We start from the raw sequence: 12212 nt of genomic DNA, 5'->3' as shown, positions 1-12212 counted from the left end.
GCCAGGCAGTCCCAAGCCTTCCAACCCCCAACAGGACAGCTGCACTGCCAGCAGGGCCAGCGTCCCTGTCACTAGCCTCCCTGAACCCTGGGCCGAGCCTCAGGCCACAGGGACAGCCAGGGCTGCTCTCGGCTCCAAGTTCCTCTCCACGTCAGTCGCCCCCAGAATCGATGATTTTCAAACAGAGCAGGAAGCTTCCTTCTACTGACCCGGCCAGTTCCGTTCCGCTTGGCAGGGTCTGTGACTGCTTTTTTTTTTTTGACAACACTGCCCTAGGCTGTGGCCTGGATCATGCCCAAGTGGACTTCAGCTCATCCCCAAGCCTGGCTCTGCTCACCTTGAGGACTCAGGCCCTTACAGAAGGCTCCCCACAGCTCCCACAGGGGTTCAGAAAGAATACGCGGAGCTCCCCTGAGTTCAGTGCTAGGAAGCAAAGTAGGTAACTGCCAGGAGGGGGTGACAGGACACTGGGCTACTAAGTTAAGACTAAATGGGGGGGACAGTCTACCAACAGTGGGGATTAGATGTCTCAGCCTCCAGGACAAAGAGGGACATAAAACTGGCCTCAGAGGTTAGGAAAGTAACCTCATCAATGGATGGTGGGATGAGGGACCTGACGGGGCCCCTTGTGACGACACCCAGCAATCTGTTGTGGCTGAAGCATGAGGACCAGGGGAACGGCGATGGGAGGTGTGTCACCGGGAGAGGCGACAGGGCCAGACCGGCAGCAGGAACTGAAGCTGGCAGATGGGGGCCAGCGCAGTCTCAGTACCCGGGAGGGGTGTGACCAGAGTGCCCTCTGCGGAACAGGGTGTGTGTGGGCATTCCCGCCTCCCCCCAGGTCCTGGGGGTGATCTGCTCCTCAGCAGCCAGCAGAGTCTACATAAAAACCCAGTTTGGGGGGACACAGCTTTGCAGCCCAGCTGAGAGCCCCAGGAGGAGAAACTTTAAAGCCCTCCCCTGCAAGGCTCGGCCCCTGGAGATAAATAGATAAATCCAAACCACACCTGCCTGGACCCACAAGACGGCCTCCCCGCCCACCCACTCTTACTCAAAGGGGAGCATTGGAGCAAAAAGAGCAGCCTACGTTTTGAGCTGAACCGGGATAGCCCATGTGCAGCAGGGCTCAGGCTCTGGCGATGTGCTGTTTGGGAGCGTGTCAGCTTTGGATGGGGTATGAACTCATACGGCAGTTATGATCGCCCTCCTTCTGTTCCTCCCGCGCCTTGGGAAGGCCTGTGATTGATCTTGGCAGTGACCGGAGGAGCAGACCAAGGGTCCTTGCATCTAAACGTCAGGGCTGCAGCCCCGGAGTCGGGAGGGCGAGCTCGCCTTCAGAACCACCGCATGGGGCTGCGTCTTCCCCCAGACACCCTGACAGCAAAGCACAAGGCAAATGGGGACACAAGGAGCAAAGGTGCTTCTTGGAAGGAAAAAGGGAGCGCCAGGGCAGGTGGGGACAGAAAAGCAGGGAACCCGGATCAAGCAGGGTTAGGTCCTTGCAATTTCCCTTTCTTTCAGCCAGTCACCCAATCCCAGGAAAGTCTGTGAAGGCCGTGCCCGGGGAGAGTGGGCTGAAAGATGGACTGTACCCCTTCCACGTGGCCCTGCTCGGCACAGGGGGAGAACATCAGAAAACCACCTAACAGGCTTTTCTGTTCAGCCCATGTGATTCATGGCCTCCTGGCCAGAAAACACAGGCTCCTCGAGCAGACCCCTCCCCTCCTTGGGCTGTGCCCACGACTCCCAGGAAAGCAGGGCCAGGAGGCGCCAGCCGAGAAGGGCACTCTGCTCACAGCCCGCTGGGCCTGGGGCAGGAGGGAACAGGTGGAGCTGCCCCTCAGAGGCCCTGACACCGAGGGCATGGCTTAGGACTTACAGGAGGCTAATGATGATGATGAGATGCCATTCCTAAAGTGGTCCAGGCCACCTGAGGGGTGGTGGGACAACACACTCTCACCAGGCATTGAACGTACTAGCCAGGTCTGAGGCACTGCTATTCTCCCCATTTTACAGATGGAACAGATCTAGAAGTGACAGTTCAGAGTCACCCTTGGACCTCGGCAGTCAGGTGCTGTGCTCTTAATTAAAATAAACAGTCAGGCTGTTTATTTTAATTTTTTATTATAGTTGACTGATAATGTTGTGTCAATTTTTGCTGTACAGCAAAGTGACCCAGTTATACATATATATACATTCTTTTACTCATACTTTTTTTTTTTGTCTTTTTAGTTCCCGAGGCATATGGAGGTTACCAGGCTAGGGACTGAATTGGAGCTATAGCTGCTGGCCTACACCACAGCCATAGCAACACCAGATCCAAGCTGTGTCTTCGACCTACACTGCAGGTCACGAGAATGCCGGATTCTTAACCCACTGGGCGAGGCCAGGGATCAAACCTGCGCCCTCATGGATGCTAGTCAGATTTGTTTCCACTGAGCCACAACAGGAACTTCCTTTTTCTCACAATATTTTCCATCATGTTCCATCACAAGTGATTGGATATAGTTCCCCTGTGCTGCACAGCAGGACCGCATTACGTATCCACTCCGAATGCAATAGTTTGCATCTACTAACCCCAAACTCCCAGTGCCTCCCACTTCCTCCCCCTCCCCCTTGGCAACCACAAGTTTGTGCTCTGTGCCCATGAGTTTGTTTCTGTTCTGCAGACACGTTCATTTGTTAGGCTGCCTATTTAACATGCAGATCCCAAGCTCCATCCTGACCAAAGGTCCAGGGATCCTTGCTTTGAGCTGGCCCCTGGTCAGGTCTCAGGCTGGTGTCAGACCTTACCTGGAGCCGCCCCCTGCCAAGCAGTCAGATACCCCAGCCAGGGCCCAGCTTGATACTGGGCAGTATCAGGTTACAGTCCACCCTCCTGTCTAGGGGCAGGGCCCCTCACCCACCTACCCTGGCATACCTCTGCTGAATGCTACCTGCTTGCTAGACTAGGGAGTGAGAGAATGCTGTTTCTCCTGAATATCGGATGCTGCATCAGAGAGTCATGGGGGCTGGGGTGGGGTGGGGGGGGAAGGCGGGGGAGGGGGTTGCAGAGGAGCAGCAGCTTTTCAGAGTGATCAGGCCGAAACAGCTCCCAGGCAATGTCCACCTTGGAGGGAGGTGTGGAGACACCGGGTCTCAAGCACCCCTGGCACAAACTGGACCGGCCTTTCTGAAGGCAGTAAAAATTGAGAGCTTTCAAAATAGTCATACCTTTCGATCCTGAAATGCTACTTCTCGGAATTTGTCCTAGGAAAATAATAAAAGAGTTATATAAAAATGTGGTTGTTACAGTCATTTATATGTACATATATTTTTTCAAGTGAAAATGATGAAGATGCCTGACTCTGTATACCACGCCCATCTGATGGAGTCTAGTATATGACTACTAAAAAAAATTTATGTCTAAGGATATTTAATAACAGGGAAAAACAAGATGTTAAATTTAATAGATATGAAATGCCACATACATAATCATCTGAATTCTCTTCAAAAATGTATGTATGTGAAGCATTGGCAAGAAATATCACAAAGCATTAAAGGTAGTTATCTTTAGGTAGCGAGATTGTGGGTGATAATGACTTTTACATTTTTCTGCATTTCCCGAAGCTTCTGTAATAAACACGGATTGTGTCTGTAGTTGGTGCTTTTTTTTTAAGCTATTAATTTTTCCAAGGGAAAAAATGAGTATCAACAATTCAGACAGCGTTTCTTCCATCCTGCTTTCTCTCACATGCTCTCTGACTGGACTCAGGGGAGAAATGGACCCAGGAAGCCCCTTTCCACCGTCTCCTAGCCCCTTATTACCTGGCTCCTGAAGGACAACAGAGCAGCTGGGACGTCCTCCCTTGGCTTCTAAGTTGGAACTGAAGCCTGGCGGTACTCTGAGATCCTTGGAGGGAAAAACCACCACTCAAACGTAGGCAGATAAACAACCTTCTGTTCACATCAGAGCCCCAGTGACGCCAAGAACCCCCGCCGGGAGGCTGACTCACAGGCAGGTGGGGGTGGGGCTGGGTGCCTCTGCCACTGCTGATGTCAAATCCTATCAACCACATAGCAACCAGCTCTCCCCTCTCTCTGAGGGAGCAGCAGGAAAATGCACAGAAGCTGATGGGGTGGGGGGTGGGGGAGCGCACAAGACTGAGTCCTGGAAACCCTTCCCAGAAGGCAGCACTGTGGCCAACAGCTCCCTGGACGAGGAGGTGAAATCAACAATCCCAAGGAGCCACTGCTCGCTCCCATCAATCAGCTGAAGGGGATCCAAATGCTGAATGAGCCAAACGGAGGGACTCTGACCCCGAGAATGTCCCCAAGCTTGCTGGTGTCAGCAGTTCCTGCTGTTATTATGAAAACCCTGGGGACCCGATTTCCTTGACCTTATTTTCATTTCAGGAAAATGCAAAAGTTTCGACCTCAAAATTTAAGGCCAATGGACATAAGTAGGAAATAGATTCCCAAGTAGGAAATGGATTTTTATACTTATTTTTTGGTTTGTTTTTAGGGCCATACCCACGCCTTATGGAGGTTCCTAGGCTAGGGGTCCATTCGGAGCTGTAGCCTCCAGCCTATGCCACAGCCACAGCAGCTCAGGATCCAAGCCGTGTCTGCGACCTACACCACAAGCTCACAGCAACGCCAGATCCTTGACCCACTGAGCGAGGCCAGGGATTGAACCCGTGTCCTCATGGATACTAGTCAGGTTCATTTCTGCTGCGCCACAAGAGGAACTCCGAAAATCAATATTTAAATGCCGTAGTAAACACTAGTGCCTCACGGAAAAAGATGGAAATCGCGGCTCCAAAAGGAAAGTGGGAGTCACTGCATTTACCACAAACAGGTGGGGGCGGCAGAGAAAGGCCTGGATCTGGGCCCTTGGTTTCTTTGTGGCAGAGCTCTAACCCAGGTGGGTGTCTCCTCACCTTCATTGTTAAAGTATAGTTGACCTACAACAGCATAGTTGTTTCAGGCATACGACAGTGAGGATATTTTTATAGATGATGTTCCATATATGGTCACTATAAATTACTGGCTCTGTTCTCTGTGCTGCACATGACATCCTTGTATCATGTATTTCATACAGAGCAGCTGGTACCTCTTAAACCCCTCTTGCTCTCTTGCCCCCGCTAAGAACTAGTTTGTTCCACCTGTGTTTCTGCCCTGTTATACTCATTCATTTTATTTTCCAGGGCGCCCTTGAAGAGAGTGGCATTGGTTTTAAACAGGCCACTTCTTATGGTCACAAGGTAACCTCACAGAGCTCCCAGGACCCTGGGGGACCCCAGCCTTCCCCTACACCAGGGCAGGGATGGCTGCAGTGAGGAAACTCCCACAGCTCGCCCGCCTGCCTGCCCTGGCCCTGAGCTCCTGACAGTGGATGGGCCCTGGCTGACCTTCGTAAATCTGTCCATCCACCTCGGCCCGCGTCCCTTGCCAATGGTTCTCCCCAGCGCAGGGAGGCAGCCTCAGCTGTACCTGGGGCCTGGGTCTGCTTCCTACGGGGTGGCCCTGAAGTACTACTCACAGCCCCCAGGGGGCCTGAGGGGGCCTCCTGAACCTTGACCCAGGCTCTAGATTGACCTCTGTCTGCCCTGTCCTACTCAGAGGTGTCCAGGACACAGGGAGGTAGCCTCCATTTCCTGAAGGAGCCTGGAAAAGGGGCGCTTTGGAAGCGGGGGAGGGAAGCTGGGAAGGTAGCCAGCTGACTGCATCCCTAACATGCCACTTTTGGGCCCAGAAAATTTTTTTTGGCTTTTTAGGACCACACCCGAGGCACATGGAAGTTCCCAGGGTAGGGGTTGAATCAGAGCTGCAGCCGCCAGCCAAGGCCGCAGCCACAGCAGATCCAAGCTGCATCTGTGACCTACACTACACCTCACGGCAACACCAGATCCTTAACCCACCGAGTGGGACCTCTCGGATACCAGCTGGGTTTGTAATCTGCTGAGCCACAGTGAAAACTCCAAAATTTTTTTTTTAATGAGAAACAGCAAGCCAGTGGGAAAAAGCTGAGCCTTAGAGACAGAGTTGGAATCAGCGAGCCATGTCATTTGAACCATTCTTTTCATCTGCCTGGCCTTGGAGCATTTAAATTCACGTGGTTAATTTGCTCTTCTGCAAAAAGTGGGATAGGCCCATGTCACAAGATTACTGTAAAAACTTGAGTCATGTGTAAAGGGTCTGACACATAAGAGATGTCCAAGAAATGGCAGTTATAATAGAGATGACATAAAGGCAGGGACAGAGTGAGGGGATAAAAGAAGGCTATTGATGCTCCTCTTGGAAAGTCACGAAGCCGCTTAAACCACCAGACATATGAGTTGAGCACCAAGGTCACGCGTCACCCAGGCCCTGGGGAGACCTCTGGGGGTTTTCACCTCGCCCTAGACCAGGGCGTGCTGGTAAGACAAACATTTTGTCAAACAAAAGGGCACTTCATAGACGGATGTCAGAGCTGGCAAGGACCTTAAAGGCCATCTGATCAGCACCGCTTTTCACAGTTACGGAAACCAAAGCCGAGAGGGGCAAGAGGAATTCTCTAAGGGCCCGCAGACCAGGAGCCAGAGTCAAAGCTCAGATCTCCAAAGTGCCAAGGACAAGCCCCTTGAAGTACCTGTAACCCCGTGAGGGTCACATATTCTGTGGGCCAGGGCCACGGTCAGGCAGGCAGCCCACAAGACACAGACAAGACTCAGGAAACGCCTCCTACTCACTCCTGGGATCACCTGCCACCTTTAAAAGGCAGAAGTCTCCCTCCGCCCCCACCCACAGCTCCAGCCCAGGGGCCTCCCCGCTCTCCCTCTGCTGCTAGAGTTGCACAGGAGGGGGCAGCAGCTGTGCCCGGCACATGCCTCCCGGGAGGAAGCGCCAACATGTGGGCATGGGGGCAGGAAACAGGGCACTGCTTCTCAGGGTCGATTCAGAAGGGACAGTGGGACAGTGCCTCTCTGTGGGGCTGGTGAAATAAATGTTCAGATGCTTTCCATCAAATGCAGTTTTCCGAGAAAACTCAATGAAGGGAAAATTCTGAAGGCATACCATTATCAGAAAAAAATAGGATGCCAATCTCCAGCTTCAGTTTTCTGCTTCTAATATTTTAATAGGCAAATGTAAGGAAATGCATGTCAATAAGAATGCCGCTCTGAGCTGGAGGCGGCGGCTAATGGATGCCCTGAAGAAAAAATATTTTCCGAATTTTCTAGAACAAGCACGTATTGCTTTTATTTTTTAAAAAGTCGGGAGGTTTCTGATTAAGGTATGGCAGAAGGTGAGAACCCTTTTAATTTTTCTTCCGTTGCTGCAGAAGACATTTTATTTATTTATTTTTGTCTTTTTGCCTTTTCTAGGGCCGCTCCCATGGCATATGGAGGTTCCCAGGCTAGGGGTCTCATCAGAGCTGTAGCCACCGGCCTACGCCAGAGCCACAGCAACTCGGGATCCGAGCCGCATCTGCAACCTACACCACAGCTCACGGCAACGCCGGATCCTCGACCCACTGAGCAAGGCCAGGGATCGAACCCACAACCTCATGGTTCCTCGTCGGATTCGTTAACCACTGTGCCACGACAGGAACTCCCAGAAGACATTTTAACAAAGACAAATGTGTCACCCGTTCTCCCAGGAAATGAAGGGACTAGACGGAAATGATCTCCCTCCCTGACATCTGGTCTTCCCTGAGGACAGAGCTGAAATGACTTTTCCCCAGACTGTAACACTGCAACCTCACCCACTCCAGGCCTAGAAGCCAACACTGATTACACAAGGCTCGAAGCCCCTATCAGGTCCGGTCAGCTCAAGGTGAGGGGAACCTCCCAGGCCCTGTCCAGAGGCAGCCGGGAGGGTGTGCCAGCCCCTGAGCCCTGGCATTCTGTCCCCACAGCTCCAGCCCCAGCTGCCGGAGTCCAGGAACAGGTGGAAATACTTGCAGAAACATTTGCTGTCTTGCCAGTCCCCAACGAGACAGAATCTAAAAGTCAAATCAACAGCTGAAAAACAGCCAAACACGTCTTCAATACAAACATGATGTGACCCCCCCCCCCCGCCCCCCGCCACACACACACACTGCTTTGGTTTCCTTAAAATTTTTTTTTTCTCTTTGTCAAGTAGTTGCTCATGGAGACTGCACAGAAATGCCTGGGGCAGAGGTACAGGGCCATGGGTAGGGCGTGAATGCGGGAAGCCTCCAGTGCCAAAACTCAAAAGATGAAGAAGATAAAGCTAGCTGGGTTCAAATCCTGGTGCTCATGGAAGCCACACAACAGGACAACCTGCTCATGGCCCTGAGCCTCAGTTTCCCCTTCTGGTAAAGGGTAAACATGAAAACTGTTTCAGTGTGATCAGAGCTCTCAAGACCACTGTGACAATTCCTGTACAAAATGGCTTTTTATTGTATATGACCAACTGATTAAAATAAGTTATGCTATTGGAGTTCCTGTTGTGGCGCAGTGGTTAACAAATCCGACTAGGAACCATGAGGTTTCGGGTTCAATCCCTGGCCTTGCTCAGTGGGTTAAGGATCCAGTGTTGCCGTGAGCTGCAGTGTGGGTCGAAGACGCGGCTTGGATCCCATGTTGCTGTGGCTCTGGCATAGGCTGGTGGCTACAGCTCTGATTAGACCCCTAGCCTGGGAACCTCCACATGCCAGGGGAGTGGCCCTAGAAAAGGCAAAAAGACAAAAAAAAGTTATGCTATTGCTATTATTGTCACCAATAATTTGGAGAGAGACCAAGGTGGCGGGCAAACCCTGGGTGTGCAGTGGGACAGTGAGTAGCCAGAGAGGACCTGGGGGGAGGGGTGACAGGCCTTGAGCAGCAGGCCTGTCCTCTTCCTCAAACAGGCTCAGGGCTCTCGCCTCCCGACATGCACACATCAGATGCTAGACCTGGTGCATGGATACTTCAACACCAAACCATCCAGAATGTTCCCTGAAAACCTGAAACAACATCCATCCCGCTCCACAGCAACACTCCTCCGAGCCCCCTCCTTCCAGCCCCTGCCCTGAATTCTCCCTCCAGTAGTCAAGGCAGGAACCTGGACTCCCTGCCCACCTGATGGGGGCTGAGGCTGCAACTGCTGACATGTTTTCCCGCCCCCACAGGGCCAAACTCACACCAAGGGGAACCTGAAACTCACACACCTGAAGCAGCTTATACAAAGCCTTTAATTACCGCCAAAGGTCTTGGCTGAAATCCTTGGAGACTCAGGTATCTACAGAATGGGCTGTGTATATAGACAGTAGGGGGATCCACACCAGAAGCCAGGGGTCTATACTGATCCAGGTACTCTTTGAACAGGCTGGCAACCCGAGCTGTCAATTTTGAGTCAAGCTGGCTCTGCAACTGTTCTGGAAGGTTTGCCTGTCAGGTTCCCTGTCTGTAAATAAGGCTGCAGCTACTGCACCAATCTAGAGTTCACACTGTGAAAAGGGAACACTCGTGAAGTCACAGACAGGGGGCATTTCATCCAAGAGCCAAAGGTCTGGACAACAAAACTAGAGGCCAGGCCAAAGGGTTCTAAGCCTGGCTCTCATATATATCCTACCTGGGTGACCTTGAACAAAGTCACTTTAACTCTGCGGGCTGAGCTTCTTCATTGATAAAATCTGGGATGGGAACTAGCTTCTGTTCTGCGTTCCTTCAGCTTCAAGAGCTTGACTCTGGGAGTCTCCTCACAGCGGTAAATGCCTGATAAAACAGCCAAACACCGCTGATAACGAAATCGAGGGCTCCAGGCCGGACCTGAGATCCTGCTCCTGGCATATGCGGGAAGACTCCCCCGCCTCCCCTCTCGGTCCCGCAAAGCAGTGGCCCTGGCCGGGTGCTGCAGGCCAGCAGGACTGAGGGCCCATTAGATGCCAGCCAGGAGGGAGGAACGCAATGCCGCGGTCCGCACGCCTTCGGGACCCACGTGCACTGCTCCTTTAAACGCTCCAGCCCTTTAACTGCGCGCATCGCGCCCACCCCGGCGGCGGGGAGGACCCGGCCCGGCAGAAGGCCCAAGGCCTGGGGCCGCTCCCCGCGCTCCTTCCACTCCCCAGTTCCGGTCCGGCCCCGTCGCCGCTGTCCTGGCGCCCTCCCCGCCCCGGCCGCTGGGGCCACAGCCCCGGAACCACCCAAGGGGCCGCGACCGGCCGCGGCGAGGGCCGCGCAGAGAGCAGGGCCCGGCTCCACCCCGCGCCCTCCAAGCCGAAGGCGACCGGGCCGGCCCGCGCACCCCACCCCGCCGGCTCACCTGCTCCACCACGCCGCTCCGGCAGTGTTTACGCGGCTGGCGGAGCGCCCGCGGGACCCGGCGCCGGCGCAGACCCCGCCCCAGGCCCGCCCCGGCCCCGCCCCGTGGGCGACACCACGCTCCCCGGTCCACGTCGCGCCCCACCTGGAGCCGGGGCGCGGGGACAGCAAGCGGCGCGCGAGGGGTCAGGCCTGCCCCCGACCCGCCGGGAGACGCTGGGGTGAACCTGACATTGGACTGAGCGATGACCTCAGAGGAAGTGGAGGCCGGGCCTGCAATGTCGGAGGGCCCGGCGGCATCCTGGGGCCGTAGGATCTTTGCTTGGTGGACAGTTTCGTGTCTTGTCGTTTTAGGTCTCCGCGTCCCCCCTCCCCATTTACAATAAGGAAGCGCTAGAGGCTAACGTCTGGAGAATTTTCCTGGTCTGTTTTCTAGAGCCTCAGAACTACCAGGAGCTCTCCATACAATTGAACACGGATGAAATTGCTACCCGTGACCTGAGAATTGACCTAAGTTGTTTCCAGGACTTGGGGGCCATGGCTGAGTTGAGATTGTCAGTGATTTGACAATCGAGTAGCTTCACTTTTTAAAAAACTAAGGTGGAATTCAGTGTAAATTTAACCCTATTAAAGTATACAATTCAATGAAATTTAGTACATTCACACCGTGGTACAGTCCCAAAACATTTCCATCACTCCAAAATAAAAGCTCCTACCCATTTTGTTCAGACCCTCTTCTCCCAGGTCCATTGTATGATTCCATGTATATGAAATACCCCAAAATAGGTAAATTGATTGCCAGGATATTTCACATAAATGGAATCATATAATATATGACGTTTTGTATCTGGCTTCTTCTATTTAGCATAAATGCTTTCAAGGTTCATTTACTTTGTCTCATGTATCAGCACTTCACTCGTTTTTAGGGCTGAATAATATTCCATTGCATGTGTATACAGCAATTTGTTTATCCATTCATCCACCGATGGACCTCTGCCGTTTCCACCTTTGGGGTACCGTGTTGCTATAAACATACATGTACATATGTTTGTGCATACCTGTGTTCAGTTCTTTAGGATACATATCTATGTATGGCTGGATCATATAAAAATTCTGTATGTAACTTTTTGTCTCCCACAGAGGATGAACCATTTTACATTCCCATCCGCAATAAATAGGGTTCCAATTTCTCCACATCCTCCATCACTTGTTCTTTTGCATTAAGATTTGTTATTGTTATTATTGCCTTCTTAGTGGGTATGAAGGGGAACCTCATTCTGGTTTTGGTTTGCTTCCTCTTATGAACTAATGATGTTGAACATCTTTCATGTGCTTGTTGATCATCTGCATATCTTCAGAGAAACATGTATTCAAGTCCTTTTCCGCTTTCGAATTGGGTAACACTTTTGTCCCAACACTTATAAATGTTCTTTATATAGTCTAGATGTTAGACCCCATCAGAAGATTTACAAATGTTTTCTCCCATTTTGTAGGTTGACTTTTCACTTTCTGATAATGTCCTTTCATGCACACATACCTTTAATTTGGATGAAGTCCAGTTTATCAGTTTTTTCTTTTACTGTGCATTTAGTGTCCCATTGAAACCGACCGCACTTATGACTTGAACCTAGCCAGAAGCCAGACTGGGACTTGAACCCACTTTTATTTTTTTGGTTGTTGTTGTTTGTTTTTTTAATTAGAATCACTCGGGAGTTCCCGTCGTGGCGCAGTGGTTAACGAATCCGACTAGGAACCATGAGGTTGCGGGTTCGGTCCCTGCCCTTGCTCAGTGGGTTAACGATCCGGCGTTGCCGTGAGCTGTGGTGTAGGTCGCAGACGTGGCTTGGATCCCGAGTTGCTGTGGCTCTGGCGTAGGCCGGTGGCTACAGCTCCGATTCAACCCCTAGCCTGGGAACCTCCATATGCCACGGGAGCAGCCCAAGAAATAGCAACAATAACAACAACAACAACAACAAAAAAGAC

General features: G+C 52.1%; 1 protein-coding gene across 23 annotated transcripts in view; it reads right to left on the bottom strand.

Moving 5' to 3' along the window:
* Positions 1 to 10458, bottom strand: part of PSEN2 (presenilin 2) — a 29037-nt gene extending 18579 nt beyond the window's left edge. For 8 of the 23 annotated variants that reach the window (XM_021064081.2, XM_005667948.4, XM_021064088.2 and 5 more), the window contains exons 1-4: positions 10231 to 10288; positions 9541 to 9683; positions 3808 to 3892; positions 3214 to 3249 (exon numbers count right to left, since the gene is read on the bottom strand). The gene's annotated coding sequence lies outside the window, so the exon portion shown is untranslated. Of the gene's footprint in view, positions 1 to 3213; positions 3250 to 3807; positions 3893 to 9540; positions 9684 to 10230; positions 10289 to 10374 lie in introns of those variants that run through there. The other 15 variants (XM_021064084.2, XM_013980054.3, XM_084978980.1 and 12 more) reach the window with 3 other exon arrangements.
* Positions 10459 to 12212: the final 1754 nt, after the last annotated feature.

This window comes from Sus scrofa, chromosome 10 (genome assembly GCF_054392235.1).
Source record: "Sus scrofa isolate SSC_HxYL_T2T_F1_AM1 chromosome 10, Sscrofa_HxYL_maternal_Yorkshire_Landrace_v2.0, whole genome shotgun sequence".
NCBI lineage: Eukaryota > Metazoa > Chordata > Mammalia > Artiodactyla > Suidae > Sus > Sus scrofa.
The sequence above is the reverse complement of the archived record's forward strand: the minus strand, read 5'-3'. Positions and strand labels throughout refer to the sequence as shown.